Source organism: Mesocricetus auratus, unplaced genomic scaffold (genome assembly GCF_017639785.1).
Source record: "Mesocricetus auratus isolate SY011 unplaced genomic scaffold, BCM_Maur_2.0 Super-Scaffold_100003, whole genome shotgun sequence".
In the NCBI taxonomy this organism is placed as follows: Eukaryota; Metazoa; Chordata; class Mammalia; order Rodentia; family Cricetidae; genus Mesocricetus; species Mesocricetus auratus.
Window position 1 is genome coordinate 51,660,133 of NW_024429188.1, and position 16,021 is coordinate 51,676,153.

Sequence of the window (16,021 nt, forward strand, 5' to 3'; positions counted from 1 at the left end):
TGGTCCACTTAATACAGGTTATCAAATTTGTTATCATAACATTTCCTTGTTTTCCACAAGGTTTATATGGCTTTGCCTCCTCTTTAATTTCAGATTTCAGTAATTTATGACTTTTTCTTTCATATTTTTGTCTGAACTTTCTATTAAGTGTATATTAATTATATAAAGTAATAGTCATTATAACATCTACATACATGATATGAGTGAAGGGAAATATACTCTGTTGTTGAAATACAAATGCCAGCTAAGCCAAGTTGGTTGGTGGTCCTGTTCAGTTTGACTATATTTTTACAGATTTTCTGCCTTCTGAATCTCTCAAGAACTAATAGACTTAAGGAAAATCTTGAAATGTAGTATCAGAATTGTCTACTTTTGACCAAAATGGCAATCCCTGATTTTTAATGATTTACTTTATTGTTTTTAAGTATATATAATGTGTGGATATGTTCAAGTGAGTGCAAGTGCCTATGGAATCCAAAGGGATTGAATACTCCTGGTGTTGAAGTTCCAAGCAGCTGCGAGCTGCCTGATAGGTGTGCTAAGAATTGAACTTCGGTCCTCCCTCCAAGAGCAGCATATGCTCTCTCCAGCCACAGCTAACTTTTAATCGGGAGTACTTAAACCGATTGTTGTTGAAGTCACCACTGATGAAGTTGGATTAGTGTCTACATTTCTTACTATTTCTCTATTCCATTTGTTTGCTTGTTCTTGATCTCACTTTCCTTCTACTCTATTTCTACCTTTTGTTAATCATAGTATATGATTCCATTTTGTTTCCTTTCTTAGTATGTAAGCTATACATTTTCCTTTTTCGTTACTGTTAGAGATATAACCCAGGGTATTGTATTAGCTACATCCCAGCCTTACATTTAGTGTTTGGCACTGATGTTTTAGCATAAATTCCTAACTGATCAAACTCCATTTTCAATAAACACTGCACCACTTCATAAACATTACAAATATCTTATAACAATATTCCCAAATTATTCTTCTCATTCCTTATAAAACTGCTATCATTCATCTTGCCTATCTATAAGATAATCACAAAATACAAAGTTGCTATTCATCTATTAGAAGAAAATGAGAATAGCAATGAAAATCTTTTGTTTTTTAATGTATAAGGATAATAAATAAATCAAAACCGTCTACACCTCACATAAACATGTACCTATTGGTAGAAGCCAGTTAGATTCATTACCATGGCTTTGTTTTAAGCCCAAATAATCATCTCTGTCCATGTATACATTTCAAGACTTCATTCAAATTTTTGTGTGCCCTATAGAATTTGGCACGTAGTAGGTATTCAACACATGGGAAATTTCTTTAAAAGGATTTTCATAATGAGTGGGGTAAATGTTATTATGCATGTTATGGATTCCATGTGTTTGGAAAGAGCATCGTGTTTTGGAATGACCAAAAAAGGCTTCATGATGGGAGCTGAAACTGAATATTACCCTGAAGAATGGATAGGATTTACACTGAATGAGAGGAAAATTAAATGGCATTCCAAGTTTTGGGCATAGCACGAACAAAACTGCAGAAACAGTATAAGAAAACACTCTACTGTTAAAAACAGACATCACTGGGACATCTTTGTGATGAGATCTTAGAAGACATTGACAAAATATAGACCTGATTAGGTATGGTTATAGAGGGAGTACACTCAGCTTGGAAGATACTAACTAAAGTTTTTTCACATAGTACTTAGTAGCTAAGCAGTGTTTCTTTGCCAGTGCTCAGTACTAGGTCTTCATTTTAAGTCCAGGATTTTATTTGGAGCATTATATGTACTATGCAATTCAAAATATTCATTATTTGCCTATAGCACATTAAGTATGAAATTTAAACTTAGATTGATCTTGATTGTTCTTTATTAGGAGGAGAATATAGTCTGTAGCGAAATACCTACAGCAATATTCTGCCAACCTGCTTTATATTTTTTAATCCAAGTAAGTACAAACCCAAGAAGCATTCAAGATACTGTCTCTTCAAGTATAAAATAACATGAGTTAAAATAAATTTTCTTATAAGATCTCGAGTCATTCTGTCCCAGATAAAGGCAATGTGTGAGGAAATTTGCTAACTGATGTCCAAAGAACAAAAGCATCTTTTATAATATAATCTAGTAAGGTGTGGATCTTGGAAACACATTTTTCTCTATCTAACTTTGAAAGACCACATTATTTAATCAACACCATACTTTCTCAAAAAAAAAGGTTCAAAAATGGAATGACCTGTAATTGTGTCCCTGGAGGTAGATCACTACAGGACAAGACGTTATAGTTGTAATTCAACTGTAAGAAGGTAGACAGACTTGATATTCAACTATTTAAGGATCCTATGATCTAATCTAAATGTCTTAAGAGCATGCTTTACAGCCATATAGAGTAGATACACAAACAAGCATACACTTAAATACTCACTAAACAACAGGATGTTTGCTTCCCAGCAAAATTCCCCAACACATATCCTTCCTTTGAAATTTGACTTCAGCTTCCCAATGTTCTGAGGTTTTCTGAGCTGAAATGTCAGACCCTACAGGCTTCCTATTTTAAAATAAGTTATTGCTCCCTGTACCAAGGAATGTTGATCCTATAGAATCCTCTAGACAAAACTCTAGTTGTCATAGATTCTCTACTATTATAAAATAGCTATCTTGTGAGTACTCTAAAATATATGAAATGACTACAGTAAATTAAAACACCATGAATAAAATTGGGTCATGTACTTTCAAATCAAATAAAACTATCAAGGATTTCTCTGAATTGGGAAATCATTCAAGTCTTACAATATTTTTACTTAATATTCTTAGTAGTTTCCATTGGGTACTTTAAAATACTATTTACAACACAGAGCAAATACTGTGCTGTGGTGGTAAAAATGCCTTTGGTACAGCCTCTGAGAGTCTCCCCTCAAGCCAGCTTCAGGACATCCTGCCGTTTCAGAGCTACAGGGATCAAATAAAGTGCAATGTAATGGATCTTCAGCTTTAGGTAGCTGGGCAGAGACGAAGATTTGAATCAGACCTGAACTGCTTTCAAAACCAACATCTTGCTTCATCTCCCTTCCTTCCCACCCTCTGAGTTTAGGGTCAGTCACCTGGAACTGGAATGACTATCAGAAGCAAGTTTTTGCTTAGACAGCAAGATGGGATTTAGGAATAGTTTGTAAAATGGCAACAAGATTTTGTTATTTGCTTAGCATAATCTAAGTTCAACATTCCTGTTAGACTTCTTCAGAATTCTATTTTGGTTTCACTTCCTTTACTTTCTATTGAGTTACAGAAAACTCTTTCCTCATTGCTTTCTCTATCAACCTCCATCTTTCTGCCCTCCTTCTCAGATAGACCTACTAAACTCCCTTTTGTAATTATACATGAGAAATGGGAACTACTTTTTGCCTACCATACATCTACTCAGAAAAGACAAATTACAATTTGACAGCTCGAAGCTCCCCAGATAGCAAAGGGCTATAAAATAATAATTCTTTCAATTAAAAGTACTGACCCCCATAAATGTTCACCCCATGTATTTTAACTATCTTTATCCTCTTGCATGGAAACTTGGGATATGATACAATCTTTGCATCTAAAAGTTTGAAAAGCCTACTCGGGGTTAACAACCACAATTTGGCTATAAATTAAAGGCAAGTTGGAGTCACAAGCTGCAAGCCTGGGGTGAACGCCTTTGAACCAGGGAAAAATGAAAGCAGTTGTTCATAACCAGCTGCCTTTTCCAGTACCGAGCACGACTGAAAGGCTTCCAGGGCAGACTTTGAGCAGATTTCTTTGAGGAGTCCTCCAAAGCCTTCCCAAAGGGCTATTACTAAGTCTAAGACTGTGAGTTCAGTTCTCTCTGTGTCCAACTGAAATACCTCTATTGAATATCAACTTGATATTAGAAAATAGATGAGCTTGACTCTTACCAACCTTCAAAACTCCTAAGGATTCTGAATTTATGTAGCATGAAACCTATCTAGTAAGGCTTTCAAAGACAGAGGAATAAGGTCACCGGTCTAGGCATCTAAAATAGGGTCTTATTCAGTGTGTGACTGACTATTTCCAACTACTCTGTATGTTATGTTAAGAAGAAAAGAATGAGCCATGAAAGTATTTTAACACAATTTCACATAGTTATTTTACCAAGGGGTCAAAAGGTTGTCTGAAATAAGAAGGACATGGGAACAGGTTTAAGTACTAAGCCCTGAGCTGCCACTATGGGGCATTGTCAATGCACGCACTAGATACTGAATAACAACAACAAAACTTTCTGATTGAGCTAACTGTATATTTGCACTTCCTTCTACGAAGATAGGCAAATAAAGCACACGTGTATGTTCTCAAGGAATGGTTACATTCCAACAGGGTAAGCTTGAAACATTAGTTTCTTTATGACTGTATATAGGACAAGGAAAACATAATGGTGGCTGTATTGCTACCTGTGTGTTTGTAATGAATGCTTCCCCAGCTGAGCCATGAGGTCTTTGATGGTAGTTCTTTCATTTATTAATAGAACAAAGACAATAGACACACAGATATCTTTGAATAGATCTAGATATTAATAAGAGTGTTGTAGATTATATAATAAAATCAGGAAAGGGTCAAAGTTGGAAGCATATTATCTAATTTTTCTCCAATCTGCTCTCTCTACTTAGAATGAAATTTCCAGGAGATTTAGGAAGATTAGTACATTAGGCTCTACATTGCCTTGAGGATAAAAACATGAACTTTTAATAAAAATACCCAAGACAATCTATAATGTGCTCTCTGCATGCCTCATTTCTCATCATAGTAGGGATCATACTACTGTAACCACAGTTTACTCTCCATATGCACTACAAGTTCCTTGATGGTAAAGATTTCATCCCATTTGTCTGTACGCTACCAGTGCCTAAAATAGTGTATCTCAGTTCCTACTAAATACATAGTAGATCTTCTAATGGCATTGGTAGAACATTGTTACATATTCAGTTATCTTCGGATTCTCTTTCATTTAATCTTGCCTCACAGATGTTGTAAGAATTGTCAAATAATTACATATATTTTTGTGAGTCAGTTAAACTCAGCTTCCAGTCCTATCTGTGTAGCTGTCTTCTAACTTAGAAAAATAGCACCTATATTTTCTGCATTACATAACTCCCAAGCTATTAGACATCCTGAACTAAGTATCGTGTACAAATACTGTATTTAGCAAAGAAAGTAATTTTATAAATGCAGGCTTAGGGTTGCAATGACCATTAACATGAGTTGACTGAGTACGGAGGTAGACTGCTTGGATTTGAAGCCTGGATCAGTCACCTGATTGGGGATTTTTAAAATCACTTTCTTCATCTGCAAAATAGAGTTAATAGTTATGCTTTTTCATATTCTGTTGAAGGTTAAATGAGAAAATTCATATGACATATTTAAAACATTGCCCAAGCACACCATAGATACTTATTGCCAGCTAATACTTCCAGTTATCTGATACTTGACTGTGGTAGTGACTGTCAAGTTATCCATCAAGACATCAGTTGTGCATGCTTTATTCCCTCCCAGACCCTAAGAGCTGAACCACAGCTTGCACAGAGATAGAATTGTCACTAAATTCTATTCTTAGCTCAGAATGTAACCTATATGGCCAATTCTTCAGAGAATTCCAACACTTCAAGTATGTCATCTGGTTTTCAAGGTTAACTATATTTTCATTAATTTGGAGTCTCTCTTTGTCTCTGTCTGTCTGTCTGTCTGTCTCTCTCTCTCTCTTTCACACACACACACACACACACACACACACACACTAAATGTGATATAAAGGATTCCTTAAAACTGTTTCCCAATAAATCCCTACCTACTGAACTTTCCTGCTTGATGGGAAGACCAATTGTATAAACCTCCTTGATTCAGCAAGAGCTCCAGAGAATGAAAGATGGTAGAAGGGACTGCCACATACTTTCCATACTTTTCACATTTGTTGTCTTCAAATTGTAAACAAAAGCAACTCAGACCACCCCTAAGCCATTTTAGCTATGACTATGAGTTTCCCAAGCGTCTTCAGAGGATATCAGAGATTTTGACTCAGAACTGAAGTAAAATAATGGATGGGGAGTGGTACTCAGAAAGTAAATATGCTTACATTTTTACACATGAATTCTCAATGCACAGGGAATCCATGGTTTTGTTGATTTTAAAGCCACAGACTCACAGAGATGGAAAACTTTTGTCTGTCTCAAAACAAAAGGCAATGTGAAAGGTGGATCTTTAGTGTAGGGTAAGAGCTAAAGGTGATCTTAGAGGATGAAAGAAATTTGAGTCTCATTTTAACTGCTGGAAGGATAGACCTAAACATGGAGAGGACAGGACTATATCAAAGAGCTTTATGTCAAAAAATACTTATCTGAAGATGAAAGGTCATTTAGTTAACTCAGCTCAGATTGTCTCATCTCTATGAGAGACACTTACCTGACAACAGATAGAGTAGCATTGTTTTGGTTTCCAGCAGTCTGACTAGTTTATGACATTTGCAGTGAGGTCTAAGTGTATTTTTAGTATATGTGCTTTTTTCTACCCTCCCCCAACAAATATATTTCTGATGTTACTTTTGAAATGAGCTATTTTGGTTGCTTCTGTAGGTCACACACAATTCCCAATAACTAATTTTAACTTTTTCATCTGGTTCCAGGAATGAACCAGTGCCCAGCAAAGAGTTGCTGTTACTTTTGGATAACTGCACTCTCCCAAAAGAAAAATGAAGTGTGAACCTCTAATTCACCAGATCCATGGGCCTGTAGGTAGAGTGAGGACTAGTAGGGGCTTTGGGGTATTTTTTTTAATTCCAAACTTCTCAATCTGACTTTTAATTCAAAATTATTCCTTTTAAACTCCTATACTCAAAGTAGATTTAAAATGTCCAGTTCTACAAGGGCTTTCAGATTTTGCTTACAGTCAAAATGGACTATTAAATAAACTATTTTAATAAGTTAGTTGTCTCTAGCAAAGAATTGATCCACTCATAAAAAAAATATCCAAGTCTACTTTTCATGTTCAAGTAAAAAGTCTAGGTCATTTTGGTCTAAAAAAACATTCTGTTATCAGATTGATGACTACATAATACATAATTCAGTCTAATAATGGCTTGATTATGCCTCACAACTAATTGGTTCAGTATAATGTTGACTTAGTTTTGTCAATGAAATTAATCAATCCATTCATTCAGGCAAGATTTAATAGATTGTATTCATTCAATTTGATGAATAAATAAAAATGCTTAGGCCAGAAGGGCACAGAGATTTTGAAAGATTTTGACAAATGAAGTAAAAATAAACTCTTTTCTGTGTATATCTAAATATATGCACACCTGTGTGGGTGCTTTTGAGATGTGGCCCAGTCCTCTTGTCTTGGTCTCACAAGCACTGTGATTTCTTTGCATAGATATACAAATATACCATATGCAGATATTCTGTATATAGCAGATATGCAAAACTACACTAAGATATTAAATTTAGAATGTACATAACCATTATCCTGTAGGCTTCCATTTCAAAAGAGAATATACCTCATGAGTATATGCCTATGTCATACCAAGGAAGTCTCTGATTACCTTTGAATTAATAACAGAAGATATTATGAAGTTGGAAACCCATGTTAATGCAAATGTTCTTACGCCTCCATTTCCCCTTTAGTCTACCATGTGAGGACCACAGTCTACCATGTGAGGACCACAGAGCCACATGTTAAATACACTGAAACACTGTAAATTCTCTAGCACGCCCTGTTTTCTGCTTCTGACCTCAAATCCATCCCCAATGCATTACAGTTCCAATTAAGGTTTGTATGATAAAATGTCTCACTTAAGACCTTAATTTCTCAGCCTATATAACCACCAAAGTGTTCTTTAGTAATTGTGAGGAAGTTTCTATCATGAGTTCTTTTGGAATGATTAAAAGAAGAAAATGGCATGTTCTTCAAGATGACTAAAGAATATGGGCATTTCCTGCACATTATTTTCCTATTCTAAACCAAAATAATAGAAGAAGGAGACTATATAATGAAATATTTATTAAGCTCATTGACAGGAAAAACTGTGTATTTTCGTGTATTTTCATCAGGAGGCCTCCAATATCAGAATGTCTGGTATATAATATATTTTGAAAATAAATGAATTAATTCCTACAAGGCACTTAAGTCGTCAGCAAACATGATGAAGACATGTCTCATGTTCTCAACGAATTCCCAACATAACATTCCATTCAAGTAGTTTAGTTGGCTATAAAATAAGTGCCAGAATGAAATACAGAAGGAGGCCTATGACAGTATAAGGACAGCAGTTAATTTTGACTTACGGTATTTTAGAAAGCCCCCTTAAAAAGCAGCACTTACACATCAGCTCCAATTTTATACTCCCATTTTGTGCCAGGAACTTTCTGACCTGGCTACTTTTACCCAACCATTTTGATGTGGCTTAAGATAAATAAACCATCATGTTTTCGTCAGTGTTATAAATGACCAAGTAATGTGTAAAACAGATGTCCTTATCCCTTTCCTGAGACTTGTCCTAATGCTAGCCTTTACCAGAAGGTGAAGAGCAGGGTGCAGAGTAGAGTTGGCATATTTATACTTTCCATTTACAAAGAATGGTGGCCTGGCCTCCTTTAGTCATTTCTAACGTCCAACAATCCTACTCAGTAAATTATATTCTCATTCCCTGCGAGTTTACATGTATCTGGATCTATATACTTCAAACAATCTGATTTTCTCCTCTAAAATTCAGTGATACCAAAGACAAATGATGTTTGACCAACACTGTGTTCTCTTGTCTAAGGACTCAAAGTGTACAAGAAATCTTCAATTGGATTTCTAACTGCTATTTCATGCATTATAACATTTCTTTAACTTGTAACTTTCAAAAGTATGATTGATATATCCTAGAAGTCAACTTGTAGATGCATGTTCTTCAGTGATACAGTACTTGCATTTGCAGAGCCCTGGATTTGATCTGCAGCAGAGAGGTATGGAGAGAAAGAGAAGGGGGAAGGTGGGATAATATATCTATATAACGTATATATATTCCATTTTGTTTTTCTAACTATAAAGGTAATACGCTTGATGTTTTCAAAATCAAGAAATCAGGAGAGAGGCTGGAGACATTGCTCAGTAAAGTGCTTGCTATGCAAGCATGAGGACCTGAGTTCAGATCTTGAACATCAATATAAAAAACTGGGCCTGGCCATGTACCTGTTATCCCAGCTCTGAGGAGGCAGAGATAAACATGTCCCTGGGACTTCTAACTGAATTTGTGGGATCCAGGGTCAGTGAGAAACATTATCTCAAAAAGGAAGATGGAGGTGGGGGATAGGTAGATAGCTCAGTGGATAATGTGCTTGACACACAAGCATGAAGAACTGAGTTCAAATATCTAGAACCTACATAAACCTGGACGTGTGTGAGCACCTGTAATCACAGCACTGCTGCCAGGAAAAAAAAGAGGTGGATAAATGGGAATCCTTGGCTGCTGCCGGGCCAACAAACTGGACATACACAGTAGGGAACAACAGAGACCTTGTCTTAAAGCAGAAGGCATGGAATGACATACATGGGTGTCCTCTGACCTCCATATATGTGGCATGGCACATGCACAACCACATCCACAGACATGCAGTCATACATACACATCACACACCAAAAAATATAAGGGGTTGAAGAAGTCACCTGATGACTTCGATCCACACCACTCACACACATGTGCATGCACACACAAGCACACATGCACACTCCAAACAATAAAATCATAATCAAAGAAAGCAACACAGGAAAAAGTAAACCTCTACGCTAACTAGCACTGAAATTAGGTAGGGATGTTATGACATATAGAATTAGTTTCAAAACAAGTGTGCTTCCTTGTTGGCTTATTCATTGTAACAGATATTTTAAAATGTCCTTCTTCAGATTTTTCAGTCCTGGTCAAGGAGTCCAGAGACTTGCCCACAGTAGACAACAACTCTGTCACTGAGTCATAACCCCAGCCTCCCTGGAAAACATGAGGGTCCAGAATAAAAGAATCTGGTTAGTTAGTGGTAACTGAGAGCCTTACCAGAGTAAGGAAAACTGTGTCATCAAATGAGGTGCCAATATGACCAATAGCTGCCAAGAGATGCACCAATTTTATGAAATGGAGCCATGAGGAAACATTTTGATACCCCATGGAAGTGAGAGATAAAAATAAAAAAGAACTGAATAAAGATACAAAAATAGAAATTTTAAACCTGTATACATGTTTACATTTGTCTAAACTTTATTCTATGCTACATACTACAATAGGTAAGAAAAATGACATTTTTGTTTTCATTTTATCTGAAAGATAATATGCCAAGTGATCTATTTCTCAAACTATAGCAAGTCTAGATAGTGGGTCTAAAGGTTCTAACCATTCCCCTGTCTCCCAGTTGCTGCAAAAACTAAACAGGGGTAAAGCCTGTGAACATGAATACCTATAGAAGTGGTCCATTTCCTCAGAGAGTCTGATTAGAACCAAGTACTCAAAGAAAAATGAATATGAATGTACACAACTTTTGTCTGTAATTTCTGGAGGTTCATAGGCTTGAAGTTGAGGGCTCCTGTCTTAGTTTCTTTTGGTCCTGAGCACGTTGTTTCCTTTCTTGTCTAAGCATACAGCATTCTTAGCTAGTTATTAGCAGCATCACCTTCCAGAAACAGGTTCCATACTTGCTCTTTGCCTCAAATGTTATGCTAATGAAGTATGGCTAGTGGCTTAACTCAACTTGACTTGGGGTCCTTGGGAAACTGGCACGGTGCCACAACTGCTAGCCCTGTCTTGGAAGCTAACATGCCATCTAGTGTATAACAATAACACAGTAAAAAATAACAGAATAGGAATTCTCTAAACCATTTTTTTGTAAAATATAGCACATTGACAGGCATACAAAAACCCGACTGGAGGTGTCATTTTTTTCGCCTTCTTTCTACGTTAATTTTTCTTCCTGATTTCAATTAGCCAAACTTGAATGGAGACATTACAGACAGTTCAACCCCACCTCAGAGCTGTGCAGACAGCTCTTGTTGCCAAGCTGTCTATCACCAAGACAACTGGGCCAATATGCTTTGCTCTGGGTAAATAGCTCAACAGGGCCAGTTGCAGAAGGGGCCATTTAACAATGACCTCGCATTGGATCAAAACCCTTATGCTCAGCGATCCAAAATATGTTTTGCAAGTACATGGGGTTATAAATAAATAACCATTAATATTTCCACAAAATTCTTTACGCTGATGAAGAGTGGCTTAGCTCCAGAGGTCATTTGTTTGCGAGTTAATTTGAGGGATCTAGTAAGTGCAGAGTCCTCTGTGAGTCATTGTTATTTTTTTCCTTTGCATTAATCATAAGTTTCTTCCAATACTGTCTTGTCAACCACAAACCCGCCTGAAGTCATCAGTAATATAGCAATCTTCCTGTCTCTGGTCTCTTCTCTTGAGAACATTTTGAATAAAAGGCTATGATAAAATGTGAGATGGTTGGCATTCTTGCCTCAGATGAAACGTCAGCTGAGGTTAATGCTTGAACACAGTGCCATTTAATGAAAACATAGTCTTGATAAGTTCAGCAAATATAAATGAGTCAGAAATAGAAAAACTCAGCAGATTCAAAGAGAGTTGCTTTTTAGTTGTTGTTGTTCTTTAATTTGGCATGCAAGTTCTGAGTTTGGGGTCCTTAGGGATCTAGCAGAGGGGGTAGACTATTGTTCTCCCATCCAGCCTCCATCAGTGCTGTGAGCAGCCCCTCACAGCTTTATTGTTTTCTGGTCTCCTTGGTGGCAGGTGTCTGCTAGTCAAAGGCTTAAGAAGGTGTGGGGTTTAGGAGTCAGCTCTGACTGGAAGGAAAACTTTCCATTCAGCCTTGGGCAACAATATTGGAGCTTTTTTTAAAGCATTGTAATCAACTGTGTGCCAAGTGGGGCCTGAGCTCCCCCTACACAGCCCCAGGAATCCAAAGAAAGAAGTGTTTTCAATTCTCTTCAGAACGTCTGATCTCCCACACTGCAGACCAAATAAAAACAGTCTGGGCCAATTGTGCCTCCTCCTACCCCCATCTATTGTGGAATCTGCCTGGGAGAAACTCAGGAAAGTTGGCCTTGGGCCAGCACTGGCCTTCCATGGCAGCAGAAAATTTCCCTCACCTTCCCTCCATCAACTGTTTTTGGAAAATGAAGGACAAGCCCTCATCTCAGATAGCCCATGGGAAGGAACAACTAGGAGCAACACAGCAAAGCCTAAAATGATTTAACTGGAATAGAACAACCTGAAAAGTTCTAAGGCCTAAGTTGATATCTTCTGCTTTTCTTACCTTTGCTCCTAGCAAATAGACACTTGGAGGAAGAAGACAGTTTCTTGGGAGTTGTATTGGCCACAGATTTATACTCAGCACCACGGCTTACTTCCCAACTACAGACTTAAACTACTTACTCCACAGACCAAAGCATTAATCCCTGTCCTCCACTGGCTAGGAGTGTGTTTCAGGCACATGTAGACTTTAACTTTGGGTCTTCTGTCATAGCAACTTGAGGTCACTACAAGGGATATCTGCCAGTCAAGTAGTTCAAGGCACTTCTGGAGTCCTGAATTGTGAAACACATTAGTGGGATTACACTCCTGAAGTTATCATCTACCCGACTCCAAACCCCCACCAACATTGACAGCCCTTGGTCACAGGTCCCTCTGACCATGTTTCTTAGGGGCCTGGAAGTCCTGGGAAACATAAGTAGGCCACAAAACACCAAGTCTATTGTAAAGCCCAGGTGATCATGTTCAAAGCAAGAATATCTCAAAACTCTTAAGTTTTCTGGCCAGACACAAGTTTATACACTAATAAAGTTCATAGCAGATTTTTCCCTAAGAATTTTTACCAAGCAAACCTTCCATGGTGAGTGAGAAGTACCTTGGAGAATATGGTCCAGGACTTTTCAACTAGGAGCTAGAGGAGACAGTGATAAAGGCCTGGATAACACATAAATATTGGAATGGGAACTCTTGGAAACCAAAAACTTCTCAAGACCTCAATAAACAATAGGGGAAAGGGATAATCCTACAATTACAGGTACATTGGTGCATTAGGGTGTGGTGGGGGAAGAGTTGGGAGACTAGAACCACAGCATTGGAAAGAACTCCATGTGACCCTGTCCTTGCATTCTTAAGATAGTGCAGTCCCTACCTAAAGTGGTTGGGGGAGGGCTGTGAGGGAGAATACAGTGGAATTTTAAGCAGTATAATGCTTAGTAGAATACAGGCTATTTCCATTTTCAAAATATTCTAGTCTGTGTTCATTAAAATAAAACTAAATAAAAAAGAACAAGGCTAAAGTCAAACTTATGTTTTTGTGTTCATGACACTAAATAAACAGATTTTAGTGAATTCTCCCCCCTTTTAACTCATTGGTTGGTATTGTATAGATGCAGCCAGCATCTAATATGCTTTCAATTGTGTCTTCAGCCCTCAAGACCCTGGGGGTCTGAAATCTCGGCCAACTTTGCAATTTAATCCAAAACCCAAAGCAGTTCAGATTCCAAGTAACCTGTTACCCTCTGCTAGCAAAACATCACTGGTGGTTTGAAAAAGGCCATTTTTAATAACCCCTTTTCAGTTTCCTGGCAGGCCCCCAGCTTTACTTCAAAGTTGATTTTCCCCAGTGAGAGTACAGCTGGAAGAATCCAGAAGTGTACTGTGCCATGCTTCCACTACCTTGGGCTTCGAAGGCCCAGCTCTAGGGCAATGAAGAAGGCTGGGATTGGAAGGCAGACAGAGGGCTGGGCAGGCTGTGCTCACAAGGAAATTTCCTCAGCTAGGGTCTTCCCAAAGACAAAATAGCACAGCACCCATAACAGTGAGCAACTACAGGAACTGAATCCAAGTCGAATTTTGGGATTGTATCACTTTGGCTTATTTTTAAATAAGTTTGATAATAAAAAAGAAACCACTGTAATTTGGGCTGGCTCTTGAGTGTCACAATAGTTTGGAATTTTTTTGGCTATTGTTTTCTCTCAGTGGCCCATTCTTTAGGTGTCACACAGTAAGATGCCAAGAAAACTATCTGAAGAGAGACACTGGAGGCAGGGAGGAAGCAAGGAAGCAGAACTTCATATGTGCAGACAAATAAAGACAACTGCAGACTGAGAATAGCCTTAAACTCCAAGACAGTAGCCTTGCAGTCCCAAATTTTCTCTTGAGTTTCTTGCCCAGGACTAGTGAAGTTGGGGTTGCCAGTAAAATGACCACTTAGCTCAAAATGTCTCATTTAAACTCCAAGTCTTCTCAAAACAGCAGAGGAGGATTGGGGCCAGAAAGTGCTTTCTAGTACAAACACTCGTGCACTTTTACAAGGCAGGTAAAGCCTGAAATTATGTTGCTAATTAATTTTATATTTCCTCCAGCTACCTAGAACCAACTGCAGCCCAACATTCCTCAATTGGGATTTTGCCAAGAATTCAGATAATGCCATTTATGGACCGTGCCAACAGTTGAGGTCATGCTTTCTGTCTAAAGGGGAAAAAGAAATAGGGAGGAATTCATGGAAAGTACATATGGGGGGGGCAAAAGGGAGAGAGAAAAGAGATGAGAGGTAAAAATATCTCTATAGCAACCAAGCCCAAACAGACACACAGAGGAGACAAGTCCCAAGAGGCATTTGTTTACTTGGGGATAAACATGAAACAGAACAATCTAAAGCAGCATTCACTGGGAAAATTCAAGAAACAGCAAGGTGGAGTCACAGAAGCAACCCCTCCAAAATTCTGAAGGACATCAAAAAGTCTGGTGCCTTGCATCATGGCTGCTGGCAAACGCTGTTTGCTTCATGCATGCCAGGAATGTGAACTGCCTGCCACCTGGTTCAGGGGTTGCTAATTAGAAGTGAGGTTTTATTTGCAGCAGGAATACAAGGATATGGGGACTAGAGAGAAGCTCTAGAATCAGGATAGCCTGAATATTCCAGCTGGATAATCCTTTGCATGTCATTGAGTCTAGTCATCCCTATGTAGAGATGAGAAAAGTGACACCCCAAACGGGAAAATAGCACAGTCAAATGTTGCTATTAGCCACAGAAAAAAGACTGGCACCCAGCTCCCACATGTTCATAATGAACATTCCATTGTTCCACAAGAAAATGAGAAAGGCAGGACTGTGCAAGATTATTTCATAAAGTTAAAATTTCTAATCCTGATGTTATATCATCTCTACATTTTTAATGTCAAAATATCTTTTGGGGTAACAAAGACCCTAGAAAGTAATTGTTGTTTATAAAGATCTTCTATGTTTTATAGTGTAACCAACAAAAATGATAAATAGAAGCTCCATGTGACACATCAGTATTTGGGGGCAAATATTTGGCATGTAAAAATAGTAGTCTAGTCCGGTCCCCTGCCATATATCATCAGTCATTTCAAATTCTCATCTGAACCTAAGTTTGGAATTCATTGAAAACCCCACTGAAATGTTATGCAGCAAATTGAGCATTTGAAATAGGATGGTTTGACTGGGATGTTCATGGAGGGTGAGCTAGGAAAGGGTGAAGCACTTGGAAGACTGTGGAGAGCCAAGCTGCCTTGGGTTCAAACTCTCAGTCTGCTTTGTTTTGTGTTGTTATTTTGTGATGACAACTTCAATTTACCATTACATCCTGCCTTAATGGCAAACATCTCTGCTACTATATAGTTATATTTTTTAATTTGGGGCTGTTTCTAAAAGCCTAACACTCATTTTCCATGTGGTATGTTCCCTGTACAGAAGTTTAGAGAGGTTTTGTGACTTGTCTAAAATTAACTGGTTCCTCCATGTTGTGCTTCGCTCTAGATCTCTTAGTTCCTCCTCTAGTCTACATGTCTATCCCATTTTTGTTAACTTAGCATCTCAGTGTGATCCATCACCTGGACCATGGCACTCTAACCCCATCATTAAATACTCAGAAGCACCATTCTATATGCCAAAGCAAAGAAGCACCAGGCTTCAGGTCCCAGAAAAGTTGCCAGGGGTGTAAAGATCTC

General features: G+C 37.9%; 1 long non-coding RNA gene across 3 annotated transcripts in view; it reads right to left on the reverse strand.

Moving 5' to 3' along the window:
- LOC106022511 overlaps nucleotides 1-16,021 on the reverse strand; it is a 90,922-nt gene that overhangs the window by 56,969 nt on the left and 17,932 nt on the right. The window lies entirely within an intron of this gene.